This window comes from Sarcophilus harrisii, chromosome 5 (genome assembly GCF_902635505.1).
Source record: "Sarcophilus harrisii chromosome 5, mSarHar1.11, whole genome shotgun sequence".
Lineage (NCBI taxonomy): Eukaryota > Metazoa > Chordata > Mammalia > Dasyuromorphia > Dasyuridae > Sarcophilus > Sarcophilus harrisii.
In genome coordinates this window covers 79,762,404-79,783,545 of record NC_045430.1, presented here as the reverse complement: position 1 = coordinate 79,783,545, position 21,142 = coordinate 79,762,404, and positions in this window count along the sequence as shown.

The window sequence follows — 21,142 nt, the reverse complement described above, 5'->3', positions numbered from 1 at the left end:
TCATATAGGGGAGTGGTGGATAGAAGTGGGGAAAATTTGGAACACAAGGTTTTGCAAAGATCAATGGTGAAAATTTATCTATGTATATGTTTTGAAAATAAGCTTTCATAAAAAAAAGAGTTCTGCAAAGTTTTCTCTTAGATTTCTTGAAATAGAATATCTAGGCTTTGTTTTTGGTCATTGCAATACATTACATTACATATTAAGAAAGTAATGCAATGTGTCTGAAGGAACAAAAATTTAAGAATCTTAAATAAAGAACGAAAAGGAAGGGGTAGGAATGTAACAGTAGCAATTCTAAATTATGCTTTAGAATAATAATCATGAAGATTATTTGGTACTGATTAACAATTGGAGAGTTCAGAATGTGTCTAATAAATTCAGAGACTTTCAACTTCTTTAGTAAGGATTTGCTATTCATCCAAAAAAATGCTGAGAAAATTGGAAAGTAATATGGAAAAAGTTAGGTGTAAACCAAAATCTACTACATTTTTTTTGCCTGTGTTTTCTTTCACAGAATAACTTGGAAATGTGTTTTGCAGCACTATACATGTACAACCTATGTCAAATTGTTTGCTTTCTCAATAGGGGGTGAATAGAGAGAAGGAATTCAACATTTGAATGAAAGATTAATGTTATAAAATTTTGAATGAAAATTGTGGATAATACAATATTAAATAATAAAAAATAAAAGGACAAGTGAGAGATACAGTTCTGGGGAAGAAATTTCATCTATACACCAGATCATTTGCAGCATATTTAGGAAAACATTATGGAAAGAACATGGGTAAAAATACTCCTTAGAAAAACAGACAGGAATATGATAGTTCTAGTTTTACTGGTCAGGGCAGTTTCAGCTCTCCAAATTTCTTCCACAGCAAAAGACAAAACATTGACTCAGAGGAATGTAGAACAACAAAAATAAGAAAAAAGTTTAACATTGTTATTCTCCCAAGACAAAGTAAGATCCTTGGGGAAAGCTAATCTCCAGGGACAGAGCTTCAGCCTGTTTATTTATTTATTTAATTTAGCTGAATTGTACCCTTTTTAGAGGAGGGGGGGAGGAGTAAAAAGTGCAGAGTGGAGAACAAAAGAAAACCTACAAGGAAGCAAAGAAAAAGGTGGATAGTTCTGAAAACAATGTGTATTATTTTATATAGGCTTTCTTGAAATGGAATTTTATTGTGCTATATTTTGAATCCTCTCATGTTATACTATGCATATAGCAATTTTTTTTCTTATTTTGTCTTTAAGTTTAAAAATAACAACAAAGAAACAGACATATTCAGAGAGATGAAGTAGCCTAAAGAGGTTACTCAAACCAAGTTTATGGTCAATGCAAAACTCCTGCCTCCTTGACAGATGGTCACATACCTTCCACATGAACAAGGATGTATTTGAACCCATGTTAATATTTAACATATAACACAAAAAGATGTTTTTGTTTGATTGTGATTTTTCTGAATTTTTTTTTAATTTCCCAACTTGTTCCAAATCAGTAAATTCCAAATCAGTAATGAGATTTTATTATTTCATTCTAAGTGTTGTGGAACATAGTCAGATGAGGTCTCGGCTTCTCTTACCCCAATACTTACTAAAGCTGAGGAATGTACCTAGATGGCTCAGTGGATAGCATAAAAAAGACCTGAGTTTAAATGCAAAAGCGTAATGGTGGGCAAATCATTTAAATTGAATTCTTCATCTACAAAATGAGGATACTATAGTAGCACTTACCTCCAAGAATTGTTGTGAAGATGAAGTGAAAACTTAGCATAGTGTTTGTCAAATAGTAAAAACTATTATTAATGTTAGCTATTCTTATTGATATTATTACTAGGTACATGAATTATACCACTTAAATTACCTGAGTCTCAATGTCTTTTTCTGTAAAATGAGTATAATACCTCTAGTGCCTATCTCATATAACCCTGATTTTGACTCCTTGATGTTTGAATTTTTCTTTCCAGTCCCTTATAATATTTTTTCCTTGACTTGAGAGTTTTGAAATTTGGCTGGTAATGTTCCATGAAGTTTTCCTTTTGGTACCTCTTTCCTGAAGTAATTGCTGGATTCTTCCAGTGCTTATCTTGCCCTCTGGTTCTAAGAAATGGAGTTTTCCTTTTCTTGAAAGATGCTGCCCAAATCTTGCTTTTGCTCATGGAAGAACTCAAAAGTGGAGTTTAAAAATCATATAAGAGAGACAGAAGAAACTTTGGGAAAAGAAATGAGTGATACTAGAGAATGATGAAAAAAGATTCAACAATTTGGAAAACTCTTTAGAGTAGAATTGACCAAATGGAAAAGAAAAACAAACAGGAAAACAATACCTTAAAACTAAGAATTCTCAAATAGTCCAATGATTTTGAAATTGTCTCTCCTATTTTTTAGGTCAGTTGTTTATCTAACAAGTCTTTTACATTTCCTTCCATTTTTTCCCCCATTCTTTTGAATTTGTTTGATTGTGTCTAATATATATATATATGTATATATATGAAATATATATATGACATAAATATATGACTATAATGTCTTATAGTATCATTAGCTTTCACTTTGCCCAATTCTCAGTTTTAAGTTATTGTTTTTCTCTATTTTTTTTTCTTTTCTGTTTGGCTAATTCTACATTTTAAGAAGTCTTCCAAGCTGTTGACTCTTTTTTCCCCCATATTCTCTTGCATTACCCATTTCTTTTCCCGATTTTTCTTCTATCTCCCTCATATAATTTTTAAACCTTTTTTGATTTCTTCCAAGAGCTTTGGGAAAGCTTTCTGAGCTTAAAACCACTTCCCATTTTGTTTTTAGGTTATGTCCTAAAAGTTTTGACATTGTTGCCTTCTTCTGAGCTTGTGTCTTGGTCTTCTTTGTCACCATATCAACTCTTTATACTTGGCTTTTCCTTTTAAATTTTTTTCTCATCTTTTTTTTGTTTTGTTTTGTTTTTTGTGGGAGAAAGAATTTTTTTTTTTTTTTTTTAGATTTGAGTTTTGCTCCCAAGGTGGAAAGAACATCATCTGAAGCTTCTTGTTTAAGTGGCTGCAGATCTTGACTATTTTCCTCGAGCTACTCTAGTGTTGCTCAAAGGCACAGAGCAGATTTTTCTGTCTGGTACTGAGGGTGGGGTGGCAGTAGCTGGTGTGCTGGAAGCTACAGGGATCTTGCAGCTTACCTAGTGATAAGCTGAGATCTTGGTGACAATATGTGACAGACATATGCTAGAGTCTGGTGGAGTATTTTTCTGTTTTCCCTGGCTACACTGAAGCATGTGGTGATCTGATTCAGGAGGATACCTTCCTATTTCTGGCTTGCTGAAGCATTTGGAGCTTGCCTGCCTGAGAATACCTATCTGTTGGGGCTATCCCATGGTGGATGCTGAAGTCGGGCTTGTTATCAGCTTTTTTGGGAAGCTTCTTGCCCTGGACTGCAATCCATCCATCCCTTTTCTGAAATTGTCCCTTCCTTTTTTCTCAGCTAACAGATTGTTTTACCATGTGTTCTTGCCTTTTCTATTTCTCAAAGACCTGTCATGTGGTACTATTTTATGTTTTCCTAGAGGTGAATAGGGGAGACTAACTGTCATTCCCTGCTTCTTCAGCTATCTTGGCTTCCAGAAATAGAATCCCTATTTTATCCCATTTTACAAGTTCAGTTTTAAAAGGTTGGTATGCAGTGGTAAAAGATTATTATATGTCTTTTAATAAGCTTTTAATTTCTAAAATTATGGTAATAGAGGCACATCAATCTGGTATATCCAGTTCTTATTTAAGATGTTAATTCAAAATGTCATCAAACTGTGTTTACTAGAAAACTCCATTGAGAGTTAGTATCTCATTTTCAAATGTACCCTGAGGGCACAGTTAGTCACAATTCAGATCTTTCATTATAGGAATAATAAACCTTAGCAAAATATATTCAGTTGCATACATACTTAAGTCTGATCAATTAACCTATTTTCTTTAAAACCAGTCTTTGTATCAAGCAGTTTAAAGTATTTGGGATGACTCATTCATAGTTGATGGTCCAACATATGCAAAGAGTATCTTTCTTATTTCCATTTTAATTAGATGACACTAAATGGTAATTCATCAAGAGATTTTAATGCATAATTACTCATTATAGATTTTAAATGAATGGGCACTTTTGATGAATATAAGATTGTGTAACTAGTGAGCCTTTTTCATGTTTTGGTACAGATTTGTTTCTACATATGTTCCTATAACATTCTCAGTTGTATTTATTGATACTTCTAGCACTCATCAAAAAGATAATAGGAACAAATGAAGGACTATTTCCTGTAAATAATCATAATATTTCATAAATTTAACACTAGAGGTCTTAGAGATTAAGTCCCAATATTTATTTTATTTTATTTTTATTTTTATTAATTATTTTATTTTTTCTGGGTTATACATGTACATTAATTTTTCCAATACACATTTCTTTATGCATCATGTTGTGGGAAAAAAATGAGAACAAAAGAGAAAACCCAGGAGAGAAGAGAAAACAGAAAAAAAATGAACATAGTATATGCTGATTTGCATTCAATCTCCATAGTTCTCTTTCAGGATGCAGATGGTGTTTTCTATCCAAGTTTATTGGAATCATCTTAGATCACTGAATTATTGAGAAGAACCAAGTCTTTCATAGTTGATCATTGCACAACCTTGATATTACTGTATGCAATATATTCCTGGTTCTGCTTGTTTCACTCAGCATTAGTTTGTATAAATATTTTCAGGCCTTGCTAAAATCATTTCTTATAGAACAATAACATTCAATTACTTTCATATACCATACCTTATTCAGCCATTCCCCAGTTGATGGCCAACTACTCATTTTTCAATTCTTTGCTACCACAAAAAGAGCTAATACAAATATTTTTACACATGTGGGTCCTTTTTCCTTCTTTATGATTTCCTTGGCATAAAGACATAGTAGTGAAACTGCTGTGCACACTGTTATAGCTCTTTGGGCATAGTTCCAAATTGCTCTCCAGAATGGTTGAATCATTTCACAGTTCCACCAAGAAAACATTAGTGTACCAGTTTTCCCACATTCCATTCAACATTTATTATTCTTTTCCTGTCATGTTAGTCAATCTGAGTGTGAGTTGGTACCTCAGATTTTTAAATTTTTTTTTTTAATTTTAGCGTTTATTGACAGAACATATGCATGGGTAATTTTTTATAAATTTCAGTTCAAGTAAGTCTCTCTAGGCCTCTCTGAAATCATCCTGCCGGTCATTTCTTACGGAATAATAATATTCTATAACATTCATATTGTTGGAATCCTTACAAAGTGTTAACTCATTAGAGTTGATAGAGACAATAATTATCTAATTTAGTATGGTTCAGTATGATTGATCTGATATTACAAGGAGATGTTATGGGCCAGAACTTGAAATAAGGTACTGAGTGGAATCAATAGAAACAATGCTTGTGTTTACACCTTTAGAGAGCTCTTCTTAGGGTCAAAGAGCACTCTGGGAGGAAACCCACAATCCCACTCTCTCAGAAGAGGAGTCAACCTTTTACACCGAGCATAAAAAGAGCTTCAGTGAGTCAGTCCAAGTTAGTTTAGAACATTGTCAGGAGTCTGAGAGGAGAGCACTCTGGGAGGAAGCCCACAAGCTCACTCTCGGAGGTGGAGTCAGATTCATTCACTTCATCTCACACCACCGTGTGGCTGGCCTCCTGCACTTCCCCCACTGCAACCAAGGCTGGTCTGAAAGGCTCTCCAGAAAGCTGCCCAGGCCCAGGCAAAGAGACAAGAGATTCATTCCATTTTCCACCTTTGTGTTGGCTGGAGGCTGAAGGACAAACCTTTGGATTTGGAGACATTCTGAGGGAGCTCTTGAAACCAAGCAGAGAGATAGGCCACCAAGAAAACTAACCAGGCTATTTTGGAGGAATCAATAAAAAATCTGAACTTTTAACACCTGGCTGCATTTGGAGTGATTATTACCCTGAACCGAAAGTAAGGCTGCTTCCAAAAACCCTCCCTGAGAAACCTGCTCCCAGAGAGAACCATCACATTATATTTTAAAGAAGAGAACACCACATTTTGACTCCCTGAACATGGGACTGACAGGCTCCTCAGTGGATTCCATTGTAAAAGTTCTGATCCTGATTTCAGTGAAAAAGCCTCTGATCCTGATCCAGTGGAAAAGTCTCTTCAATCCAGAAATTAGGGTGAGTACAACAAAGAAATTTTGTTAAAAGAGTTAAAGTAGAATTTCAGCTAAAATGGGACAGATGTTTAGAAAACAGCCTTCTGTTTCTGTTCAAGGAAAATGTTTAGAGAGCATTGTCAAGGTTATGGAAAGCCAAGGTTTAAGTATAATTTTGGAGCAGATCACCACTATCATGGTGATGTGAGATGAAATGAAAGAATCTGACTCCACCTCCGAGAGTGGGCTTGTGGGCTTCCTCCCAGAGTGCTCTTTGGCCCTAAGAGCTTCTTGCTTATATGAGCTCTCTAAAGGTGTGAACACAAGCATTGTTTCTATTGGTTCCACTTAGTACCTTGTTTCAAGTTCTGGCCCATAACATCTCCTTGTAAGATCAGATCAATCATACTGAACCATGCTAAATTAGATAATTATTGTCTCTATCAACTCTAATGAGTTAACACTTTGTAAGGATTCCAACACATATACCACAATTTACCCAACCATTTTACAATTGATGGGGAACCATTCATTTTCCAGTTTTTAGCCACAAAAAGGGCCGTTACAACCATTTTGGCACATACAGGTCCCTTTCCCTTCTTTAATATCTCTTTGGGATATAAGCCCAGTGATAAAACTGCTGGATCAAAGGGTATGCACAATTTGATTACTTTTAGAGCATAATTCCAAATTGCTCTCCAGAATAGCTGGATCTGTTCACAACTCCACTAACAATGCATCAGTGTCCCAGTTTTTCCACATCCCCTCCAATATTCATCACTATCTTTTGCTGTCATCTTGGCCAATGTGACAGTTGTATAGTAGTATCTGAGTTGTCTTAATTTGCATTTTCCTCAGAGATGTTTTAATTAGCATTTCTCTAATCAATAATGATTTAGAACATTTTTTCATATAAGTATAGAGGGCTTTAATTTTATCATCTGGAAATTATCTATTCATATCCTTTGACCATTTATCAAATGGGGAATCACTTGTAGTCTTATAAATTTGACACAGCTCTTTATATATTTTTAAAATGAAGTCTTTGTCAGAGACATTGGCTCTAAATTGTTTTCTTATAAATTTGACACAGTTCTTTATATATTTTAAAAATAATGTCTTTATCAGAAACACTAGCTATAAATTGTTTTCCTCAGCTTTATGCTTCTTTTTAAATCTTGTTTATATAGGATTTGTTTGTGAACAACATTTTTAATTTAATGTAATCTAAATTATCCATTTTGTAATTCCTGTTCTCTAGTTCTTTTTTTGGTCAGTACCATTTATTTTAAAGGTAAGAAAATAAAAGAAAGCTTTCTGAGGATATATGAATAATTCATGATTATCTGAAGTATCTGAAGTAGAATTCAAACTCTGGATTTTCTCACAACAGTTCTAGCATTTTCTTTACTGTATTATTTTCATATTCATTGAAGTTTTCAATATTTTTTTAAAGTTTCCTATGAGAGTAATAGAATGAATTTTTTGTACTTTGTGGAACATATCTAGACTGAGCTTTATGAGACATGAATAAGACTTATTGGAGATTTAAAGGCATGTTAATTTGATAAATGGATTCAAGTGAGCATCTCTAAAATCTTTGTTAGGACATTAAAAATTCAAATGAATAGAAAATAGCATTTGAGTAAGATGCACTGTTTTATAATCAAAGTGACTTTTTAAATGAAAGGATAAAAATAAATTATTGTAATCTATCTATACAGGGAAAGTTAGATGGTTCATTCGATAGAGTATTCAGCTTGAAGTCAGGAAGACTCATATTCCTGAGTACAAATCTCTTCTCAGACACTTACTAATTTTATCAGCCTGGACAAGTCACTTAATCCTATCTGCCAAAATCTCCTTATCTGAGTGAGAAAAAGAAATGGCAAACTACTCTAAATATGTATGCCAAAAAAATTCCAAATGGGGTTACAAAGAGTCAGACAAGACTGAAATGACTAAACAAATATATAGATAATCAATTATTAAAAGATAAAATAATTTATTTATGCTTAAATATTTATTCCCAAACTCTAAATTTTATTTAATTCAACTGCCTCACTATACAGATAATGAAACAGAGGATTAAAGAATGAAGTGATATTCCCAAGCTTATACACTTAGTAATTAACCAAGCCAGCAATGTAAGTAATTTTTTCATTCTAAATGCTTTTCACTTTCCACTTTTTGACCATAATATGAATGTTAGAATTAAAAAGACAGGGGGTGTAATTTTTCCAATTGTGGGAGTTGACTATTTTGAGGAACCTTCTTGGTCTGACTTGAATCTATAACATTCTATCTCAACTCCCACAAGTTTCTAGACACAGTGTCAAAAGAGCATGTCTTCCAAGTATCCATGTATCATCACTTTCATGTATAGGTGGAGAACATGTAGTCTCCTCAGCATAGAGTTGAGATTTTTTTTCTCCATTGCTTTCTAATGATAAAAGAGGTTACAAGACTTTAATATACTTATAAAATATTAACATGTTTTGAGCTTTTTAATGAAATTTCAACATCTTTTCCTGAAAGAATTAATAGAAACAGTTGGATGAAAGGAAAATAAAGCCATAACTTTGGGGGTCATTGGAAGACTCAGTTGCTACCTCTGCCTATAGTTAGTCAGTGCCAGATACTATGTTGTGGGAAAAAATCTGACTCCTGATAAAAAATAAAAATAAATCTTGGAGAGGGAGGAGAGAGTTTTTCTTTTCTGTTCTCCACAATAAGCCACATTGTTTTTTTAAAAAAAGAACTAGTTGATTAGTTTGAAACATTTCATTCAACAAGAAATAGAAGTAAATACTCCTGATAGATACAGATAGAATCAGGCACTTGAGAAAGAAGGAACTTTGAGGAATGTGATTTCTGGTAGAAGAAAACAGACCCTTATACGAATGCAAAAGGACAGCAAAGAAGCATAGTGAATAATTCATATCTAACCTCAGATATGTACTAGCTATGTGATCCTGAGAAAGTCACTTAATTACTTTTTTTTTTTTTTTTTTGCTGTTAGAATGTTCATTTTTTGAGAATGTCTTCTCCCTGAAGTCACTGTCTCTATGTTTCAAACTGGAATGCATCTATAACTCTCTAAAACAAAATTTATGCCTACTGGATAGGAAAGGGGGGTGGGGCACTCTTTCTGGGCAAAGTTATTTTGTGAGATATATTCCTGAATGTGGGGAAAGAAAGAGAGAAATCTCTTCATCGTCCTCTGCCCACCCTTCCTTATAAGCTTCTTCTCAAATTATTCCTGGTCCATATTTCCTCACAATCTAGTATTTTCTCTAGCATTGCCTATTTAAACTGTTCTTATCCCAACATTTTAACTGACTTTTTTTAAGGTGATCACATTTTGTGAAAGAATTTCTGGGTCTTAGCTCTTACTGGGAGACTAAGTTGCACAGTGGATTGAGCATCAGGCCTGGAGTCAGTAAGACCTGAGAAGCTTTGGAAACTTAGTAGCTATTTCACCCTATCTTTGTCACTTAAACTTTTTTTTGTCTCTAATACTTCATCTATAAAATGAACTGAAGAATAAAATGACAAATCATTACAGTACCTTGCTGAGAAAATTCTCAATGGGGTCAAAAAGATTTCGATATAATTGAACAACCATTTCTTAATATGTTCATTATTCATATTATCAATTCATTATTCATATTATCAATTTTTTTTTGCTTTTAGTATATGAAATGGGGGTGAGAGTGATATGGAAACAAAATTATTTCTTCATATTAGTAAACTTCTAATATGTAATATATTTGGACTTTATTAATTTAAGCCATTTTCATCAATAAATCAATGCTAGCAAAATTATATCAAAACACTTGAGTAATGTGAAGCATTCAATGAAACTTCTGAATATTTTGCATCCAATATAACGAAAACAAAATTTTCAAATAGACAAACATTTGATATCAGGTGGTCAAAGCAAAAAAGATGATTTACTGAATGTTTTCCTCTTTATTCAGATACCCCAGCATTATATAAACAACAGCTATAAAGATAAATGTATTTAGTCTGTGGCTTTCACCTTTACTATTTGAAATATAGTAACATTTTGCACATCAGCCCAAATAAATGACATTTTGTTGAAAGATGCTCAAATTATCTGGCCTTCTGAGAATCTGACTGCTTTATTATTGAACATCAATACGTTTCTTCCAACAATGTTGACATGTCATTAATTGTGACTGTAAATCTGAGCTAGATCCTTGTAGAAATTGTAATTGATGCCCAATGGCATCTAGCTGGTCTCTTAAATTGTTCATCAATAAAATAAATTTTGTCCTTGAGGAATATATAAATATATATGAGCATGTGTGTGTGCCAATGTATCCACATATACATCTATATGTATTGACCCAAGCAGGGCGTTAGTTCTCTCCAGTCAAAACACTAATAAAAGCTGTAACTTTGCCTTAGGCCAAGGTAAAACAAAACACAATGAATCAAATTTTGGGTTTATAAATCCTGTATATACATATTTATTTTCCTTGCACATATTACTTTCCTGACTGCAGAATGACTCATTCTCCTATGGGAGAGGAAACAAGATCATGATCTTTATTATCTTCATTCTCATAAAGAAGTATTTATTAGATACCTACTAGGTATTGGAAGTAGTTAAGTCATAGTTAAATCTATGTAGGAATTGGGACAATTGCCACAATGTTCAGCCAAAAACTTTCTGTCACTTTTATTAAATTTTTTGTGTCAGTCATAAGTCTGGTAAATTTAAGTTAGGGTCTGGAGTTTGATGATTACAGGTAACTGTTTTTTGTAATATATTCAGATGGTGGTTGTTAGATCCAAATATCTCATTATTTAAATTTTCTGTATTGAAATGATTAATAAATTAGAAAGAAAAGAGACAGAGACAAAGTCAGAGATTCAGAGAGAGAGAAACAGAGAGATAGCGAGAGAGAGAAAGGGAGGGAAAGAGAGAGAAAGAGAGGGAGAGAGAGAGGGAGGAGAGAGAAAGAGAGCTCCATACCCTAAAAAAAAATAATTAAATTAAATTTCAGAGAGTGTTCAACTAAAAGGGATCTGGCTAATTATATAATCGAATAGCTTCATTTTAGATATTAGAAAACCGAGGCATATAGAGATCATGTAGTTTTCCCAAATTTAAACATTATACACAATTAGAACCTCAGAAAGGAACTCAAAAATTAGTTGATCTAATATGTAATTGAATAGTACACCCTAATAAATGATTGCCATTCTCTCTTTAAAGACATTGCTTCCCCCACCATTCTCTTCCCATACCCCAAAGATGAGGAACATACTACAAATAGCCAGATAATCACAAATTAGAATGCAGATCTAATGATTCAAAGTTAATTTCTAATGTTCCTTTCTAATGATTGAATACAGTATCAATATAGATATTTTATCAACATATTACAAGATGAATAATCAAGACATGACATACAGGAAATTCCATTTTATATGGAAGGTTCAGTAGTTCTTTATAACTTGTAGAATCAATTATAAAATCCTCTATTTGTCCTTTACAGTTTTTCACAATCTGCACCTTCCTAATTTTCCTGTTTTCTTACTTCTTTTTTCCTCTTTGCTATTTTACAATTCCTTAAAAATAATAAAACTGTTTCTCACATAAGATGCAAATCCTTTCATTTCCTTGAATGTCTCCCTGGCTCTAAATTCTCTCCCTGCTTGTCTCTACCTCCTGATTTCCTTCAAGTTTCAGCTAATAGGCCTTACTCAGAAGTGATGTTTCTCTTAGATTATCCCCAATTTAACTTGCATATATCTTGTTTGTGCATAATTATTTGCATTCCCGCCTCCCCCCCTCTTATAGACTCAGATCTCTTTGAGAGCCAGGACTATTTTGTTGCTGTAGTTGTAGTTATTTTACCTTTTTTTGTATCCCTAGAACATAGCTGAGAGCTTGGTACAGCATAGGCTGTTAATAAATGCTTGATGTTTATTGCTGAGTCAAGTATGAAGAGACTAAAATATAAATCCAACACCCACATTTTATTATGTTGTTGCTATCTGTGAGAAAGTTCCCTCAATCCGTGTATCCACAGTCAAAGATAAGGTATAATGAATTAAAATTTCATAAAAATAAGGAACAATTTTGTTTCCTAGCAGCCTTACAATAATAAAAAAAAAATCTATCAGAGATATTAAGATAAGGGAATTTCTTTTCCCCTTTGACCTATGAGGCAACATTAAAGAGAGTAGGAATGGAAATGAGAAAGAGGGTCAGAAAACAAGTAAATGAGACCCAAGTAATCCCTTTAACAGTTTCAAGTCACTATCTGCCCCAATAAATACAACTGTAAAAAATAAATAAATAAATAAATAAAAAGGTATAGAAACAAAAATGAACCATCACATGAATAAATAAAAATAAGGGCTGCATTTTTTTAAAGCACTGGAGAAAACAGATTAACTACTGATACATTTACATTTTTAAGGGAGGGAGAAATTTGAAAAATAAATTACTAAAAATTGAAATGAAAGATCATATCAAACGAAAAAAAAATATAACTCTTTGAAGCTATTTTGATCATGCCAAAAATGACAAATAAAATGATAGTAAAATATCTGTATTAACAGAACAAGAAATAAATATTTTAATTAATTGGATGTGAGAAAAATAAATAAATGGTAAATGAAGTATAAAAGAGAAAAGAAGACAAACGCAGATATATGTGGGAATTCAAATAAAAAATGAATTTTAAAAAATTTTTATTGTATATTTTTCCTGGAAAACCAGAAAAATTAAAAATCACATTTCTAACAGAAAGAATAAAATCCACAAAGTCATATTAGCACATGTATAAAATCTTTTTTAATAAAATATTTACTTATTTATATTAAAAATACTAAAATAGGAATAAATAGTTCTTTTCTTAATATGATAAAGTTCCCCCAGACCGAAAATTAGTAACTACCATTATTTGTGATGGAAAAATGTTAAAACTTTTCCAAATAAAAACAAACATAAAGAATGATGTCAATCTCTCTCATCATTGTTTAATACAATTCTAGAAATGTTAGTTAATAAAATAAACTAATTTGAGGAAATAAACTTGGGCAAAGTAGAACAGACATTTTCACAATCTAATTAGATAAGGCTAGAAGTTCAACAAAAGTAGAAACAATAAGCATAATAAATAACATATTAAAGCTAAATATAAAGAAATTATCAGCAATGTTTAAAATATAGAGCTAAGTGAATCAGTTAAACATGTTAGATGAACAAAACCCAGAAACAATCATCCAGACATGACAAGGAGCCCATCTTTTAAAATAAGATCTCCCTGTCTATAAAACATTTTTGGAAACAATGGAAAACAGTCTGAGAAAAATTAAGATCAGCATTAATGCCATATACTATAATAATAAAAATATTAAAAAACTCAATTTTCTTAAATTAAGAAGAAAAGAACATTATATCTCCTCAGTACCCTGGGTAAAGGAAGAATTTTTAAAACAAGTAATGGAATTGATTTAAAAATATAAAATATTTATATTATGTTACATCAGACTGAAAATGTTTTGTAAAAGCAATATCAATAGTTTAAATTGGAAGAAAAATAGTAAAAATAGAAAAAAATAGTAAACTTGGTGCTTTGTATCAAATACTCACATAAAGAATTGGTATCCATGCTGTATAAGGAATCCACAAAAATATATATAACCCTAGAAATAATGAAGCGGGTTGTGGTCCCTTTAAACTATATTTCCTATTGATTTCTGATCCCTTTCAGATTCTCAGCCCCTCCTGGGGAAGGCATATCCTCCCTTGATAAGTTATCTTTCCAGGATGCCAGAATCTTTGCAATTAGAAATCCTGGTCAAAAAGCATCTCTTTGAAGTGTTATTAATTCCAACAGGAGAGACAGGCTGTCTCTGGCCCCACTGGGTCTAACCTGCTTGGGCTGCCACAGCCCCCACCAAGACACCCAATATAATAGTTTCCATCAAAGGTCTTTTGCAAATGGACCTCAGTAGCTCACTTAGCTGCCAGGACTTTCTGTCCACTGAGAACTGCATTCGCAGTGCAAAACTCCATTTTCCAATAGATCTGTTGCTATAGAAGTCAGTCTCTTGGTAAACTGATTTCTATCTAGCAATAAACTTTCATTTTGCAACTAATAATTTGGGAATGAGTGAATTCTTTCACTTCTAAAACCTGTGGCCGATTTAAAGGGGATTCTTAATAACTCTCTTATAGCCACTAACCTCTAGACCACCAGGAATCTAGACCACTCAAATATCATAAAAAGTGCAAAAGTGGTGCTTATTAAAATGGAGAGTGGTAAAAATATGGTCAGATGTACTTTGGTAGTGACTATGTGGAAATTTAATTGAGATAAGCCGAGATTAAAGACAGGAATATCAAGTTATTACAATAATTAAAATGAGATGTGTGAAGTATTTGGACTTGAGTGGTGATTGCACGACTTCAGACAAGCAGCTAGATGAAAATGATATTGTAGAGGTTTAAAAAGCATAAAATTTGGCAAGTGTTTAGATATATGAGGTGAGTGAGAATAATGAGTAAAAATTGACTGCAAGGTTACAACTTAATGATAGGAAGATTGAAGGTGTCTTCAATAAAAATAGTGAAATTAGACAGAAGGGAGGGTAAATGAATGGGAAGACAATAACTTCTATTTTGGACAGGCTGAGTTTGAGATGCCTATGGGGAAATTTAAGACATTAGTATCAAATTCAAATAGAAATAGATGAATCCACCTTTTTCTTCTTTTGACTGACAAACAACCGATTAACATTTAATCTACATTTTATCATGTCTTAATAGATTTTATAAAAATTTCTCAATTATAGTTTAATCTGATTTGATTAACACTGGTAGTTACATAGTGGCCAGTGGGCCAGTAGTTTGACAGTCCTAAAGGAGATCAGAAACTTGCAAAAGATTTTATGTAAAAAGATAAGATGAGAGAGGATTTTGGGAAGATGGCAGAAGAGGTCAGAAAATCTCAAACTCTCCAGATTTCTCCCAGAAACAAAGCAAATTTACTCCTCAGGGCAAACAGACTGATGAAAAACAAAGATTTGGAGCAGAACAGAGGTCTTCCTGAGACAACCCAAGAAGAACCAAGGAAAGAATCAAGAGTAAAGGTTTAATAGATGTGAAGTGTAAATATCTTCAGGCTAACTCCCAAGAAGCCACAAGTGGGATCCCCCTCCCCTAGGGCTAAATGAGTTCAGAGGGATCCTCAGCCCAAACCACAGGAACTTTCATTTCTGAGACAGTAAAAGCAATCAGAGATCTGAGTCCAGGAATATGGAAAGAACTCCAGCTGCTTAGGAATGCCAGGCCCAGCTATGCTGCAGAGATGTGGCCCTGGAAAAGAAGGAACTAGCACATCCCAGATGCAGTGCAGATGCAGTGGAGCAGGAATGCTCATGGCTGAAGGGACTTGCATAATGGTTGAGAAGTTGCTTTGGAATTCCAGGTCAAAGGGTATAACTGAAGTGCAGCTAATCATCCTCTTCAGCCCAGGAATAGAAGTGCTTACACTATAACTGTCATAAAAAATCTGAGCAGGGGAAGAAGAAAGAAACTGATTACAGGAATGGGACAGTTGCAAGTTCATATTCAGAGGAGAACAATGAAGTTAAAAAAAAAAGCTTTCTCCTGCAAAGAGTAATACTAAATGACTATATGCCTAGAAAGCATTTATAGAACTAAAAAAGAAAAAAAAATAATAAAGGAGCTCAAAATACAAATGAGAGAGATTGAGGGAGGGAATTTTAAAAATAAAAAATAAAAACTCTCCAAGAAAAATAGGATCAACAAAAGGATCCCAACAAAAGGATCCAACAAAAGGATCCCAACAAAAGGATCCAACCATGAGATCTTTCAGATTAGAAAAAACCATTTATTTAACTCTCCAGCTTGTGTAACCACAAAATCAATAAGTTCTTGAAGACCTATATGAAACTCTAGATTGCCTATCCAGCTGTGATCTTCAAAAAATGAATTAATTTTTATAAGTTAATTAGGTTGCACAATGGTTAGAGTGCTAGACTGGGACTCAGAAAAATTTAAGTTCCAATCTGGCTTCAGACATTAGCTAGCTGTAGGACACTAAGCAAATTACTGATACAGGATACAGTTGGTACAGGACAGGTATTTAATAAATGTTTGTTTTCTTCCTGCTCCTATAGTCAGGCTCATTTAAGTCTTCATGTACAGGAAGTCAGTGACCTTATAAGTTTTTTTTTTTTTTTTTTTTTTTTTTTTTTTTTTTTTTTTTTTTTTTTTTTTGCAACACTGGTCTCATGGTGTGCATAGGACTGAATCTGACGATTTATTGGAAATTGGAATTTGGATAGCTAATATGAGCATGACCTTTATTATTAGTTGACTTAACTAACAGGCATCATCATTGTCATAATGAACAAGAAGAAGAAAAAGAAGAAGAAGAAGAAGAGAAAGAAGAAGAAATGATGCTGATGATATTATATGGCAATGCAAACAGAAGTTCTTACATACTGAGTCAAAAATACTCAGGGTAAGAGAAAAAGGATAATAAATATCTTAGAAGGAGTAATTGCTCAGAGTAGGGGACTTTTGTATCTTAAAAATAAGAATAGTTTCAAATAAGATTTGGATGCCAAATTTGGTAGAAGGCATTTCTAATCACACCCATATATAGTGGGGAAAATTTCTGGTTCACTTATTGATATTACATTTTGGGGTGTGTGTGTGTGTGTGTGTGTGTGTGTGTGTGTGTGTGTTTGTGTGGTGAGGATTGAGTGACTCTGTTGAGGAGATTTCTTTATCAGGATCAGATATTATGTGGGAGTTTAATTTGGTGAGATGAGGACTCAGGAGTGGATATGATTTATAGACACTACCATCCAGTAGAAGTCTTCTCTAGCCAGAAGCTGTGATGGTTCAAAAGCTTGACACAAGGTCAGAATTATTCAAAAAAATGGAAAAGTAAAACTGTTAAATAATTTTTTTCTCTTTATGCTCATTAATATCACATAAGCCAAAAACTTCTAAAATTGTAGGTTGCAACTCCCAAAACAGAATACGGGAATTGCAAAAAAAAAAACCTGCCAAAATTAAAAGGTATAAAATATTCTGTAAATATTTAATTCTTTTTTTTATTATAACTTTTTATTGACAGTATATATGCATGGGTAATTTTTTACAACATTGTCCTTGCATTCACTTCTGTTCCGATTTTTCCCTTCCCTCCCTTCACCTCCTCCCCTCTTAGATGGCAGGCAGTCTTATAGATGTTAAATATGTTATAATATAACCTAGATACAATATGTGTGTGCAGAAACAGTTTTCTGTTTGCCCATGAAGAATTGGATTCAGAAGGTAAAAATAACCTGGGAAGAAAAACAAAAATGCAAAGAGTTTACACTCATTTCCCAGTGTGTTCCTTCTCTGGGTGTAACTGATTCTGACCATTATTGACCAATTGGAACTAAATTAGATCTTCTCTTTGTCAAAGATATCCACTTCCATCAGAATACATCCACATACAGTATTGTTGTTGAAGTATATAATGATCTCATGGTTCTGCTCATTTCACTCAGCATCAATTCATGTAAGTTTCTCCAAATCTCTCTGTATTGATCCTTCTGTTCATTTCTTACAGAACAATAATATTCCATAACATTCATATGCCAGAATTTCCCCAACCATTCTCCAATTGATGGGTATCATTCATTTTCCAGTTTCTAGCCAATACAAAAAGGGCTGCCACAAACATTTTGGCACATGCAGGTGCCTTTCCTTTCTTTAATATCTCTTTGGGATATAAGCCCAGTAGTAACACTGCTGAATTAAAGGGTATGCACAGTTTGATAATTTTTTGCGCATAATTCTAAATTGCTCTCCAGAATGGTTGGATTCATTCACAACTCCACCAACAATGCATCAGTGTCCTAGTTTTCCCATATCCCCTCCAACATTCATCATTATGTTTTGCTGTTATCTTAACCAATCTGACAGGTATGTAGTGGTATCTCAGAGTTGTCTTAATTTGCATTTTTCTGATCAATAGTGATTTGGAACACACTCATATGAATGGAAATAGTTTCAATTTCATCATCTGAAAATTGTCTGTTCATATCCTTTGACCATTTATCAATTGGAGAATGGCTTGATTTCTTATACATTAGAGTCAATTCTCTATATATTTTGGAAATGAGGCCTTTATCAGAACCTTTAACTGTGAAGATGTTTTCCCAGTTTGTTGCTTCCCTTCTAATCTTGTTTGCATTAGTTTTTGAGTTGATATAATCAAAATTTTCTATTTTGTGATCAATAATGATCTCTAGTTCATCTTTGGTCACAAATTCCTTCCTCCTCCACAGGTCTGAGAGGAAAACTATTCTATGTTCCTCTAATTTATTTATGCTCTCATTCTTTATGCCTAAATCATGGACTCATTTTGATCTTATCTTGGTATACAATGTTAAGTGTGAGTCCATATCTAATTTCTGCCATACTCATTTCCATTTTCCCAGCAGTTTTTATCAAATAATGAATTCTTATCCCAAAAGTTGGGATCTTAGCCAATAACAAATGGTTTTGGTGACTGCTGCTTTATAATATAGTTTTAGATCAGGTACAGTTAGGCCACCTTCATTTGATTTTTTTTTTTATTAGTTCCCTTGAAATTTTTGACCTTTTATTCTTCCATATGAATTTTGTTGTTATTTTTTCTAGGTCATTAAAATAGTTTCTTGGCAGTCTGATTGGTATAGCACTAAATAAATAGATTAGTTTGGGGAGTATGGTCATCTTTATTATATTCGCTTGGCCTATTCAAGGGCACTTAATTTTTTCCAATTATTTAAAACTTTCTTTATTTGTATGGAAAGTGTTTTGTAATTTTGCTCATAAAATTCCTAACTTTCGTTTGGTAGATAGATTCCCAAATATTTTATTCTATCAACAGTTATTTTGAATAGAATTTCTCTTTATATCTCTTGCTGTTGGATTTTGTTGGTGATTTATAAAAATGATGAGAATTTATGTGCATTTATTTTATATCTTGCAACTTTGCTAAAGTTGTAAATTATTTCTAATAGCTTTTTAGTAGTACTGATTCACGCTGATTTAAAAATACACGGTCTTCACGGGAGATGAAACACCAAAGGAAATGGGAAATCAAATCAAATTAGCGGGTTTTGTAAAGGGCTCATTTGAAACAGGTATACATAAATCCAGCAATATATTGGACAGCAGCTGTAACTACTGACCGACGTATGCTCACGATCTATATAAATGGTCTTCCATTGGAAGGATTGGTAGAGACTGGTGCAGATGGGACGGTCGTTAGAGGTGCCAATTGGCCCAGTCACTGGCCAAAGATTAAAGCAGACACCTACATGTCTGGTGTAGGAGGATCAATAGCAACTGATGTTAGTGCTGCCTCTATGAGATGGACTTTTGAAGGCAAAACAGGAGTTTTTACTCCTTTTATAGTTGAAAAAATCCCCATCAATCTGTGGGGAAGAGATGTTTTACAGCAATTAGGGTTAAAAATGAGTACTTCGGTTTTTTAAGCAGGGCTGCTGTTGAAGGCCTGCCAACACTTTCACCTCTTCCTATCCAATGGAAAACTGTGTTGGATGAGCAGTGGCCCTTAATAAAGATAAAATTCAGGCCTTTTAGATATATACAGGGCAGCTTGACCAAGGACACTTAAAACCTTCTCTAAGTCCTTGGAATTCCCCAGTGTTTTTGTGAAAAAGAAATCTGGAAAATGGAGGATGTTAAGGATTTAAGAAAAGTGAACGCTGGAAACTATGGAACTCTTAGCCTGGACTTCTATCTCATATTGCCTAAGAATGGCCTCTTTGGGTCATAGATATTGGATTGTTTTATTCTATCCCTCTAGATAAAGGATATGAAAAGATTTGCCTTTTCAGTGCCCAGCGTTCTTAGCTAGCCTTATAAAAGAATGAATGGACAGTTTTGCCACAGGAATGAAAAAACAGCCCTGCTTGTTAAATGTATTTGTCCTTTTTGCTCCAAAGAAAAGCATTCCCCAAAAGTTATGCTATTACATTACATGGATGACATATTGGGATGTGCACCTGAGGAACAAATGTTAAACATGTCTACAAAAGACCATAGAAACACTAAAATTCAAATTATCCATAGCACCAGAAAAAATTCAAAGACATGCTCCTTTTCAATATTTAGGATTGAAGTATATCTAAAATGCTTTGAAAAACTGTCCTTAAGAACAGAGAAGCTAAACCTTAATGATTTTCAGAAATTGATAGGAGATATCCAATGGATGCAACCAGTGTTAGGTTTGACTACCTATGTTAAACCATTATATGACATTTTAAGGGAGACAGTGTTTTAAATTCCCAGCCACAAAAAGAAGCTCAAGAGGTTTGAGAGAATTAAATCTTTATTCAATGGGTTGAAAGAGTCACTAAAAACCCTTGGGCCAGTTTTTGCCACACAAAGAGGCACCCAGCAGTTTATCAAAGGACACAGTGTGATAGAGTGGTGAACCTCCCGCACAACCAGAACAAACCACACCCCACCCAGTGCTTGTGGTGAATTTTTTAAAAGGCCACTAAGTGGCAATAAATTATCTGGGACAAGACCTGACAAGATATACACCTTTTTACCAATACACAATTAATGTGTTTGTGAGACCCATCCCAAAGTGGCAAATTTTTTATGGTCCAAATCTTTTTAAGGGTCTCCTTAAAGATAACTAGACTATTACATAATTGGGATGGATTCTTGAAAAAGTTTTAAAGTTCCTCTTAAAGGACCAGTTATCTTACAGATGCATTCAAACATAATATTTGTCTTGTACTTCATGATCTAACTATAAAGAGAGTAGTCAGAACTCCTTTTCATCCACTCAGCAGAATGTTGTATCAATCATTCTTTTTAAATATCCAGGAGACATAAATATAATATCTGATTCCCTATTCATTAGG